A 12054-nucleotide genomic window follows, 5' to 3' on the forward strand; every position below is an offset into this window, starting at 1 on the left:
AGGCTGCATTCCCCATATTCACCGATCCTCCACACGAGTCCTGATAGGTGGAAAATCATGAACGATCAGAACAAGCATGAACATTAGCTCCAGTATCTATCCACCAATCAGAAGAACTATAGACAAGGTTAACATTGGGTAAACTAGATCCTAACCTGATAGTGGAGTCAGAAGGGTCAGACCCTCCAGTCAGCATATTCATCTAGCGCTCAGGTGGAGCTTCCTTCTTCTTCTTTGGTACGAAAGGTCGATTCTTGCAGAAGTAGCAATCCTTCGCAAAATGATTCATCTTCCCACATACAAAGCAACCAGAATTGCCTCCACTTTCCTTAGGTTTAGGTTTCTTAAAGTTTGAATTGAACTTCCTACGGTGGAAAGGCTTCTTCTTAAAGTTTCGGTGAGGCTGGAAGTTTCTACCCTTACTTCTGGGATTCTCTACTAGGTTGGCTTGGGTTGAAAGTTCACTGGGATTCTTATCCTTAGCTCGGTTCGACTCTTCTATTCTAATGGATCTTAGGACATAATTCAGGGATAGCTCTCTCTTATTGTTGTTAAGATCATTTGCATGGTTCGACCAAGAAGGTGGCAACTTATCTATAAGAGCGGCAACTAAAAAACTTTCATCAAGATCTACACCGCTAGATCTCAGTTGCTGAACTATATGCTCAAAATCATGAAGATGGTCAGACATAGACTTACTGTCTACCAATTTAAATTTAATTAGATCAGACGCCTGATATCTCTTCTGGGTAGGATCAATTTGACCATACTTATTTTCTAAGGATGTCCAAAGTTCCCTAGCTGTCTTAGCACCATAGTAGATGTCATATAATTTGTCAGAGAGGGTACTAAGAATCCGGTTTAAACAATGATAATTGATCATGATATGGTCAACAGGAGGTACGGTTGTAGTTGCAGATGCAGTTGCAGTTTCAGTAGTGGGAGGAGTGGATCGAGTCTGGGCTTGGGCCGTATCTTCAACGGATGATACCCCGATTGAAGATCAATTTTAGAATATACCCTTGACCCTTACAACTGATCGAATAAATCATCAATTCTCGACAACGGGTACTTGTTCTTGATCGTCACTTTGTTCAACTCGCGATAATCAACGCAAAGTCGAAGCGTGCCATTCTTTTTCTTTACAAATAGTACTGGAGCTCCCCACGGAGACACGCTCGGCCGTACAAAGCCTTTATCGAGCAAGTCTTGCAACTGTGCCTTTAGTTCCTTTAGCTCAACCGGTGCCATTCTATACGGAGCTTTCGAAATTGGCGCCGCCCCGGGAATCAAATCAATGACGAACTTGACTTCCCGGTCCGATGGCAATCCCGGTAACTCCGCCGGAAACACATCCGGATACTCGCACACAACCCGAAAGTTCCCCCATTTCGGTTGCTCTTTTTGAGTGTCCAGCATTGTCGCCAAATAGGCCACACACCCACCTTTAATCATTTTCCTCGCTCTCGCCGCCGACACGCTCGCCGCGAAGCGCCTGCTGTTACACGTCCGGTATACTAATTCTTCTTGATTAGATTCACGAAATGTGATCACCTTACTTTCCAATCGATGACCGAGTAATACTTGGAGAGCCAGTTGATCCCCAAGATTACATCGAAGCCCCACATTTGCTTTAATACCAATAGGTCGATCGGTATGATCCAATCACCTATCTGTACTGGACACTCCAAGCACTCATCATAAACTCGAAATGAATGCCCAGGTGTATTCACCGACCAATAGTCCTCATTATGCGTGACCTCTATGTCATGAGCTAGTGCAAATGATGCCGATATGCATGAATGCGATGCACCTGTGTCAAATAATGCTCCAGCTCGAGTGCCTCTGATCAAGATAATACCTGCCACGACGTCGTCGGGGACTGGAATCTGCTGCTCCTCTACCTGAGTGGCAAAAACCCGCCTACTGGGTGCTCGAGAAGCCTTCGGCTGACAAGGCGCCGATGATCGTCCAGCTGACACCGCGGGTGGCAGTCCCGCCAGCTGTCGTGGAGTATACTGAATCGAAGCTGATGACGGAGCAAGTGATGCGCCACTCAGGCACTCTCGGCCTATGTGGCCCACCTGGCCGCATCGAAAACACCCCCCCTCTCGTTGAGGACAAGTAGTAACTCGGTGGTCTCCGCCACAAATCAGGCACGGGTAGGTAGTCTGGCTCTGTGTCTCACTCTTGCCTCCCCGCCATTGTGATAGCTGATGTCGAGGGGGTCGCTTAGAACTCGATTACCCCACGAACCCACTAGCTGCCCGCTTCTTGGACTTATCCCTTTCCTTGTCCTTCTCAAATGCCTCACGCTCCTCTCGCGCAATAGCATTACCGCGCTCCACCCAAAGCGCGCGGTCAAGTACCTCCTCATAGGTCTTCAACCGAAAGGCATGAATGACTTTAAATATTTTGGGTCGCAACCCGTGCTCAAAAGCCTCCGCCCGGTCCCTATCGCCATGAACCAAGCTCGGCACGCAATTCACTAGGTGCGTGAACTTCCTTTCGTACTCCCGCACCGTCCGGCTACATTGCCTTAACTTCTGAAAATCCTCCTTGATTTTTCGCTTGTCACTCTCGGAAAAATACTCCATCAATAGCATTTCCCGAAATGCTTCCCAAGTGACGGAAACGAGATCCAATGAGTGACTTTTCTTCGCTTGTGTCCACTATAGCCGCGCCGACCCCTCGAAGCAATGGGTCGCAAGGTGAACCTTATCCTTCAAGAGGGTGTAGATGTCCTCGAAAAACGCTTCCATCGTGGCCAACCACGACTCTACCAACCACGGATCCTTTACATCGCCGTTGAAGGTCGGAGGGTTGAATCGCTTGAAGGCCGTCAACGCCGCCAACGATCGCTCCTGCTCGGCCTCAAGTACATCGGGAATAGGAGTCGATGAACCCGATGCCGTCGGAGGAATAGCCGTCACCGGTGCCGCCGCCACCGCAGGAGTAGGCGCCACAGGTGCGGGCGGATCCTGAGGTACAGGTGCAGCCGTCGCCGCCTGTCGAGCCACCAACTCATGGAGCCGTCCAATCTGCTCCCCCTGTTGCCGCATAGCACCGGCCAAACTCGTTCCCGGGCACCTCAGGAGGCGGTGCCGGTGCAGATCGCGTACTAGGGCATCCTCTTGGTGCCATCACGTCCTGAAACGTAGCACACATATTAGTACTCGACACGCTCGACACTTACAGGTTCCAATTAACTGCCCAATTAAGCGAAAACAATCAAGCATAATTATTTTCAACCTCCGGTGTTATGTGGTCGGCCGCCCCACACAATTTCCTTAAGTAGAAAACAAATTAACACTTGAATTCATCTCTAATTCCTTTTAGAGAAGTACCAATGTCAACCCAATCAATTAGCTTCCGCAATTACCAAGTCCACGTTAAACGTTTCCTAAGTCCCTAAGGTCTCCAATCCTAAGGTCCCTAAGTCCATCCTAGACTCTTTGCTTTCACCACGCTCTGATACCATTATATCTGTCATGCCCCGCTCCCCGCCACTTTGGTCGGGTTCGGGCCACGTCAACAGATACCGAACGGACAGAGCCTCCCCTGTCCGCCCAAGGCTCTAACAACAAGTATAATTAAGCAAACACACAAAGAGATTTGCAATTATACAAGGCTTGCACGAGAGCAATCATCAACGGAAGCGAAAGCTCTAAGCTACTACATACAACCATACATAATATTTGATTACATTTTAACCAAATACAAGTAAGCTAAAACTATTACATTCATTTTGCTTTCAACCATAATTCTTATACAACTTAATCATTCCACCAAAACACATGATTGTTTACAACTTTACATTTCTCTAAATCAACAAAGAAAAGTTGATACATGTACAAAAGGAATGACTAAAAATGCATAAGTCCCGGTGGCCACTAGCTATGGCGCAATACCCTTGCCTCGGTCCTCCGCCGCCCAGCTCGTGCTCGGACCTGTAGGGTTAGTGGTGTGAGAACTACAACGAAATTTTCAGTGGATTTGGCAACCGACCTCGCAAACTTACTCACTAGGTCTATTCAGGCATAAGTATTTCAAAGAAATGGAAAGGTAACCAATACTAATGCTAATACTATGCCTGCAAGAAAGATGTCAGTGGATATATAATCGAAGCAATATTGAATATGCATGCATGCTTGTTCCATAACTTTACTTAGGCTTTTTATGGTTAAGCTTGTTAACCCCAATAATTCACAACCCAAAATTCCTTTTATTCGGGGAGGCTCTAAGCACTATAAGGTCCGAGGGACCGTTTTCGGGGACCGCGCTCCCCGTAGTGACAATTCCGGAACACACCGCTTGAGGGGGAGCTACCTCCCTCAAGCCAAGACTTATTGTGAGTATCGATCCAATTCCCACATAGGAAAGTATAGCCACTAGTCACAATGCCAATATCTCAATGATAGGATTCTACCTATATTATTCATGCCACTCTCTAGGCCATTCTTGTCATGATGCCACTAATGGTTAAACCTTGTTTAACAATCTCATTCTCAATGCCAATCTTGTCTCTATTATCAATGTCACCTTTGTTTACTATAATCGAGGTCCAAGTCTCACATTCATACAACTTTAGGGTTCTACATACACGTCCATTATGGTTCTATCATTCTCTATGTTCAACTACGTTAGAAGCATATAGATAAAGTCAAACCAAGGTTCACATGTAATTAACTCTAATATGCATGAATGACTATACATAAATATGCTCAACAAAAGATGAAATAGACATAAAGGGAAATCCGATGATTCCGGCGTGCACCCCCACCTTGAATATTGTAGTAGGGTTGTAGTTCAACTCTCGCGATTTTTGGACGCTTATCCGGCGACCTAAACCCAAAACTAAAGCCAAATTATGCCCTATATACAAGATCTCATATCTAAACTTTTTGTAACGTTAAACGGAGTCGTCCCACGCGTCGGGAATACACCCAATTAGGTTTTCAAAAGTTCAATTTGCCTCGAAAACGACCGGAGGCAAAAGCCCCAATTTCCAAGCCCTAACAATGTCATATAGGGTTTCTTCCTAGATTAATCTCATACCTAAGCAAAAATTAGCTTAGAATCACCTAGAAAGCATTCTAATACTACCCCTTAGCCATTAGAACTATCCCTAGGGCATCTACTTTGGATTCTAACAATCCACCATGAGAGCACCTTGAGAAAACCATATTTTCATGGTGTTCAAGGCTCTATTATACTTCTAAATCCTCTAAAGAGACCAAAACTCCAAAACCTAAGGTAAGAATCCTAACCCTAGAGGAGTTCATGCATAAACTCACCTTGGCTACAAGCTATCCCCAAGTCCTTCTTGTAGGAGAGCTTCTAGAGCCACCACAACCTCCAAAATCCACCTTCTCCAAGCTTCCAAGCCTTCTCCTCCAAGCCCTAGGCCAAGCTCTCTAGAGAGAGAAAGAGGGAAATGAGAGGGAGAGTGAAAGGGTGGCTGTTGCTATGAAAGGATAAGGGCTGGGTCATATAAGGGTTGCAACAATAGCAACTAAGCCCCCCAAACTTTCTTATTTGCAAAAGGTCATTTCCTTGCTGCCAGACCAAAGTGTATCGGTACACGGGACTTTGTACCGGTAAATTTTTTGCGCAGAGGGAACCCGAGAGCAGATCTCTTGGTTTCGTGGCATTTGTATTGGTACATTTTCAAAGTGTACCGATGCACTTCAGATTTTTTTCTGAAACCCGAGAGCTTACTCTTCTTGGTTTGCAGGGCTGTACCGGTGACAACTTGCTGGTTGTACCGGTACACTTTGCTCCATAATGCAGTTTTGCGCCGTTTTCGATTCTGTTTCGCGCCGATTGATGCTAAAACCTTTCTAACACCTCTTAAACTCATTCTTAACCCTTCCAACATAGTTGGAATGCTAATTGAAACTTGTCCAACTAATTCTTTCGCGCACTTTAGTCAATTTGGCTAAAGTTCGATAATTTATTTCGAGGTTTCAATATGTTACATTCTCCACCCTTTAAAATTAGTTTCGTCCGCGAAACTAACTTAACGACAATCTAAATTCATACCTCATTCCAGCTCTTCGAAGAGATGAGGATGACGCTCTCTCATCACGTCCTCAAGCTCCCACGTATCCTCCCGATCGTCGTGGTTGCTCCAATAGATTTTAATATACGAAATTTTACGGTTTCGTAGTTTTCTCACTTTCCGATCAACGATGAATGCCGGGAACTCCTCGTAAGTCATATCCTCTTGAAGCTCTATCGGTATATACGAGAGAATATGCTCCAGATCATGGACATACTTGCGGAGATTGGATACATGAAACATGTCGTGCACCCCCGCAAGCCTCGGTGGTAATGCTACTTTGTAAGCCACTGCGCCGACTCGTTCCAAAATCTCAAAGGGTCCGACATATCGGGGACTTAGCTTCCTCCGGACACCGAACTGCTTTACACTGCGCATTGGCGAAACCTTTAAGAATACACGGTCTCCAACCGCGAACTCTATATCTTTCATTCGCTTGTCGGCATAACTCTTGTGCCGAGATTGCGCCGTCGCAAGTCTTTGTCGGGCAAAACGAACTTTCTCCTCCGCCTCCCGAACCATATCGGGGCCAAGAGTCACCCTCTCGCCCACGTCGCTCCAATGAATCAGCGAGCGACATTTCTTTCCATAAAGGGCCTCGAATGGCGCCATCGCAATACTTTCTTGATAGCTATTATTGTATGCGAATTCCACCATCGGCAAATGATCGTGCTATCCGCCCTTGTAATCGAGTACATACGCTTGAAGCATATCCTCAAGTATTTGAATAGTCCTTTCCGATTGACCGTCACTTTGAGGATGGAATGCCGTACTAAAGTCGAGTCGTGTGCCCAATGCGTCTTGCAAGCTCTTCCAAAAGTATGAGGTGAACCTCGGGTCCCGATCCGATACAATAGATACTGAAACCCTGTGAAATCTCACAATCTCGTCGAGATAAACCTGAACTAGCTTGTCTCCCGACCAAGTAGTGTGGATCGGTAAAAAGTGTGTCGATTTTGTCAACCGGTCCACAACTATACAAGTCGCATCATGTCCACCTTGGGATCTAGGCAAACCCGTCACAAAGTCCATTGCGACATTTTTCCATTTCCACACGGGTATAGGTAGACTTTGCAACTTTTCCGCCGAAAATTGACATTCCGCTTTGACTTGTTAGCACGTGAGACATTGTGCCACGAACTCTCCTATGTCCTTTTTCATGGCCGGCTACCAATAACGTAGCTTCAAGTCTTGATACATTTTAGTGTCGCCCGGGTGAATGCTATAGGGAGATTGGTGCGCTTCTTGCATAATCGCCCTCCTAAGATTGTCATCCTTGGGCACGCACCAACGATTCCGATATCGTAGTGCGCTATCAGTCGCAATGCTAAAATCATCGGCACTATCGCTCTCTACTTTACCCCGCACCTTTTGGAGAAATGAATCGGAAACTTGCATATCTTTAATTCTCTCCAACAAGGTCGGTTGTACAATTAACGTGGCAAGTGTTGCCGGCACTCCCGGTGCCACAACCTCAAGACCAAACCGTTGCATCTCCTTTTGCAATGGCGGTTGGGGTGTAATTGCCGTCGCCAAATTTTCCGCCGACTTTCTACTTATAGCATCGGCCACAATATTTGCTTTCCCGGGGTGGTAGAGAATTGTGACGTTATAATCTTTTAGCAACTCCAACCACCACCGTCGTAGCAAATTTAATTCCTTTTGAGTGAACAAGTACTTGAGACTCTTATGATCAGTGTAGATCTCACAATGCTCACCGTACAAGTAATGTTTCCACAATTTTAGCGCGAAAATAACCGCCGCTAGCTCGAGGTCGTGAGTCAGGTAGTTCTTCTCATAACTCTTCAATTGGCGTAAAGCGTATGCTATAACTCGGCCATTTTGCATCAAAACACACCTGAGACCGATATAAGAGGCATCACTGTACACTACATATAGCTCTCCCTCGGCGTCGGCAATGCAAGCATCGGCTAAACGCTCCTGAAATAAGGAATCAATTGTGACTTCAAAGAAAGCATGTAACGTATTGAAACCTAGATAGAAAATGACGAACTTTAGGCAAACTGACTAAAGTGCACGAATGGATTAATTGGGCGAGTTCCAATTAACCTACCAACACTATTGGGAGGGTTAAAAATGAGTTCTAGAAGTATTAGAAGGGTTTTGGCATCGATCGGCGCAAAATAGAATTGAAACGGAACCAAAATCAGGTCTGGAGCAATGTGTACCGGTACAGCAAGCGACCTGGCACCGGTTACACATGCTGAAACCGGTGACACGAAAAAGTGTACCGGTACACTTTGGGCGAAACCGACAGATTTGCTCTCGGATTTGCCTCTGCGTAGTCGTGTAACCGGTGACACGAAAAAGTGTACCGGTACACTTTGGGCCCGACAGCAAAACGAGGTCTGCTGCAAAATATAAAGATTGGGAGGGTTTTGTGGCAAATGTTACAACATGTTAATAGCCCAATACCCCTTCCCCTCACAGCCAACACCCATTTCACCCTCTCTCTCATTTTCCTCTCTTTCTCTCTCTAGAAAGTAAGCCCTAGAGCTTGGAGAAGGTGGAGAAGAGCTTGGAGAAGTGGATTTTGGTGGCTTTGGTGGTCCTAGAAGCTCTCCAACAAGTAGGCTTTGGTGGAGCTTGGGCAAAGGTGAGTCCTTATGCAAAAATGAGTTTAGGATTTGGGTTTAGACCTTAGATTTTTGGGTTTTGATCTCTCTACAAGTGAGGAAATCCTCTAAGGACCATGACTCCATGAAAAACATGGATTTCTTAGACCCCTCTCATGGTGGATCACTAGGGCTCAAAGTAGATGCCCTAGGGATGGTTCTAAAAGCTTAGAAACATTATTAGAGAGCTTCCCATGTGAATCTAAGCTATCTTTTGCTTAGGAATGAGATCAATCTCGGAGAAATGCAAAAATAACATATTAGGGCATCCCAAAGAGGGGTTTTGCCCAAGTTGGGTTTTGATCTATTTTGATCATGTAGAAACCTAATTGAGGGTATTTTAAACGCGTTGGAACGCTCGGTTCGACAATCCGACGAGTGTACACAAAGTTATTAACAAAAATATCATTTTCCGTACAGATAGCCGCAGCACGCGGACTAGGGCTTCAAAAATTCCAAGAAATTCACCGTAGCATCCTTGTGACCATCTAAGGTGGGTGGTGCATTCCAAGGACATCGGAAATCCCTTTATGTCTAAAGCGTCATATTTGAGCATATGTATTTATATTGAGCATGTTGCATAGTAGGGTTAATTGTAAATTTTTCTTGCATGATATGAGTTCTAATGCTTGAGAAATAGTAGTAAATGAATGAGAATTGGTAACCCTATATATGCATGACAAGGGACAAGAACCTAGAAGGGTTAGTAAACAAATGTGACATGTTGACATAGATTTAGCAAGTGACATTGATGAGTCTAGAGGACTTAGAAAACAAGTGTGGCATCATTGACAAAGAACAAGAACAAGTAGTGACATTATGACATAAACACCTTAGAATTAAGGGTCATATGTACACGGTTCTCCTTGAAGTCAAGGAATGGATTGAACTTAAAATCCTTGAAGTTAAGGATTGATCGTACTCACCTAATAGTCCTTGCTCGAGGGCGGTAGCTCCCCCTCGGGCGATGTGATCCGGAGTTGTCATCACTGGGTCGTAGCGGTTATCTCCCCAGAGGGCGGTCCCGTCGGGTTGTAGCGGTTATCTCCCCGACAATAGGGATTTGGGTTGGTGAGTTTGTGAGGGCGAAACCTACGGGCTAGCCATGAGATTGGGTAATGAAAAGTTAATCTTGCATTCATCATGAGCATTCTATCGAGCATAGTTTTATTTATTGTTCAGGCATATTAGCTGCATTTGTTAGTTGGTTATTATCTATTCTTTCTTCTATTATGCCTGATTAGACCTAGTGGGATAGTCGGCGTGGTTGGTTGCTGAACCCACTGGGAACTTTGTTGTAGTTCTCACCCCACTATTTCCACAGAGCCGGGAACGAGCGAGCCGGCAGATGATCGCGGTAAGGGCATCGCGCCCTAGGTAGAGACCGCCCGAGATGGATTTCATTATGTAGTTGCACACCCTTTACTATCATCTTTTGTATTTGATGATTTTAGTATTATGAACTTGCTTTAATGAATGAGGTAAAGAATATTTACTTTAAATGTCAAAAGTTATATTTTGAGAGAAATGAAATGTAAAAAGAAATGATGCAAGAATGTGACAGAACTTGATTATAGTTGGATACATGTATGTGATTTAAATTTAGTCATATTACTTGTATACTGAATGGTTAATTCTTTCACCTTGGCTATTGCTTTCCCTCGTGCAAGCCATTGTGTATGCTTCCGCTTATGCAAATTGTACTCTATTGATACTAGTGTTGAGCCTTGGGCGGACAGGGGAAGCTCTGTCCATTCGGCGTCTGTTTGACGCTCTCGAACCGGCCAAAAAGGATCGGGCTGGGGCGTGACAAAGCACGACTAAACGGATAGAGGGTGAAAAAAGGACTAAAACTGAAGATTTTATCCAAATATTAACCCTTCCTCTTATAAATCTAATTTTTCAATAGTGCTCGCTCTTTAAAAAACATATCCTTCATAATTGAGCCAAAAAAATTTGCATAAAACTGACATAAAAAACTACCAAATCCTTTTGTATTGAAATTAAGAATTTCACAAAAAAGTGCATTGAGATGAAAATCCATCTCCATCACCGTGACCTCCTCCTCTGCCCCTTTTGAAATCTCTCAACCCTCATCCGACGCGCGACCATGATCGTGACGACACAATCGATAAGCATAGTGATGACGAACCAGGCGCTCGCGAGCATGAAGTCGAAGGGGTATTCCTTGTACGTGAGGTCCTTGAAGGTCTCATTAGAGTTGCCGAGGAAATAGGCTCGCAGGGTGGCGCCACCTCCTTAAACTCCTCGGCCGCAGCCGCCGAGATTTGATGAGACATGATCCGAACATATGAAATGAAAATTAGGGAGAAATGTTGCAGCGGAGAGGGGAAAGGAAATGACCTACCGTACAAAGCGGAGAGGGAGAGGGAACAATGCTGCCAAGATGGGAGAAGGAATGCTGTAACCAATGGGGGAAGAAGCATCGACGCAGAAGAGGAAACACCCTCTTTCGTGCCCTCTTCCGTTAAAAAAAATTTGAAAGAGAGGGCACTGGTTTGGTTTGGTTTAGTTTTAGATATACAGTAAGCGGTTCGGTTCGGTTCAGAGTTCAAAGAGAGGTATTTCATTCGGTTTGTGGTTCGGTTTGGTTTAGAGTTCAGAGAGAGGTATTTCATTCAGTCCGGTTCATATATATAGAGACGAAATAAGTGTGTAACATATTGAACTTTAGCAAATTGCAAGGTTCGAGTGTTTGATTAGTGTTTTGAGCTTTTTAAGATTTTCTGGAGGGACGTTGACTGTGTTCCGACCCATTACTCGCGTCTTGAGGAGTGAGGATGAGTACTTAGCACCAAAACCTTCAAACTGTAGGTTTTGGGGTGTCGGTACCGGTACTAGAGAAAGGGTACCGGAACGGCGTCGCGCACCCGAGAAGAGTGCTTTCGGGTTTAAGCTCTGCAAAGTAGAGTACCGGTACTGCATTGCCCGAGTGCCAGTACTGGACCTGGTACCGGTACTGCATCGTGCGGGTACCAGTATGCAGCATGTTTTCTCGCCTGACCGAGGCTCGGGTTTGGCGAGCTCGGCTGCGGGGTACCGGTACTCTAGCCTGCCTACCGGTACGCAGTGCAGTTCGCAGACTGCCAGTTTTTGGAGGTTCTTTTTGTAATTGTCCCAACACTTTATATACCCCATACCCCTTGGGTAGGGGCTCTTGTGCTGCGACCAAAGGAGGGAGAGGTGAGCCCTATCCACTTTTCTATAGCTATTTACCTCTCTTTTGCTTGGGATTTTTGGGTTTGATCTCTCCCTTTTGCTTCTTTTTGCATCTTGGTGGCCCTCCCACCATTGGAGAAGCTTAGAAGCTTGGTTTGGAGCTTGTTGGAGGAG

Source organism: Ananas comosus, linkage group 20, assembly GCF_001540865.1.
Source record: "Ananas comosus cultivar F153 linkage group 20, ASM154086v1, whole genome shotgun sequence".
Taxonomy (NCBI): Eukaryota; Viridiplantae; Streptophyta; class Magnoliopsida; order Poales; family Bromeliaceae; genus Ananas; species Ananas comosus.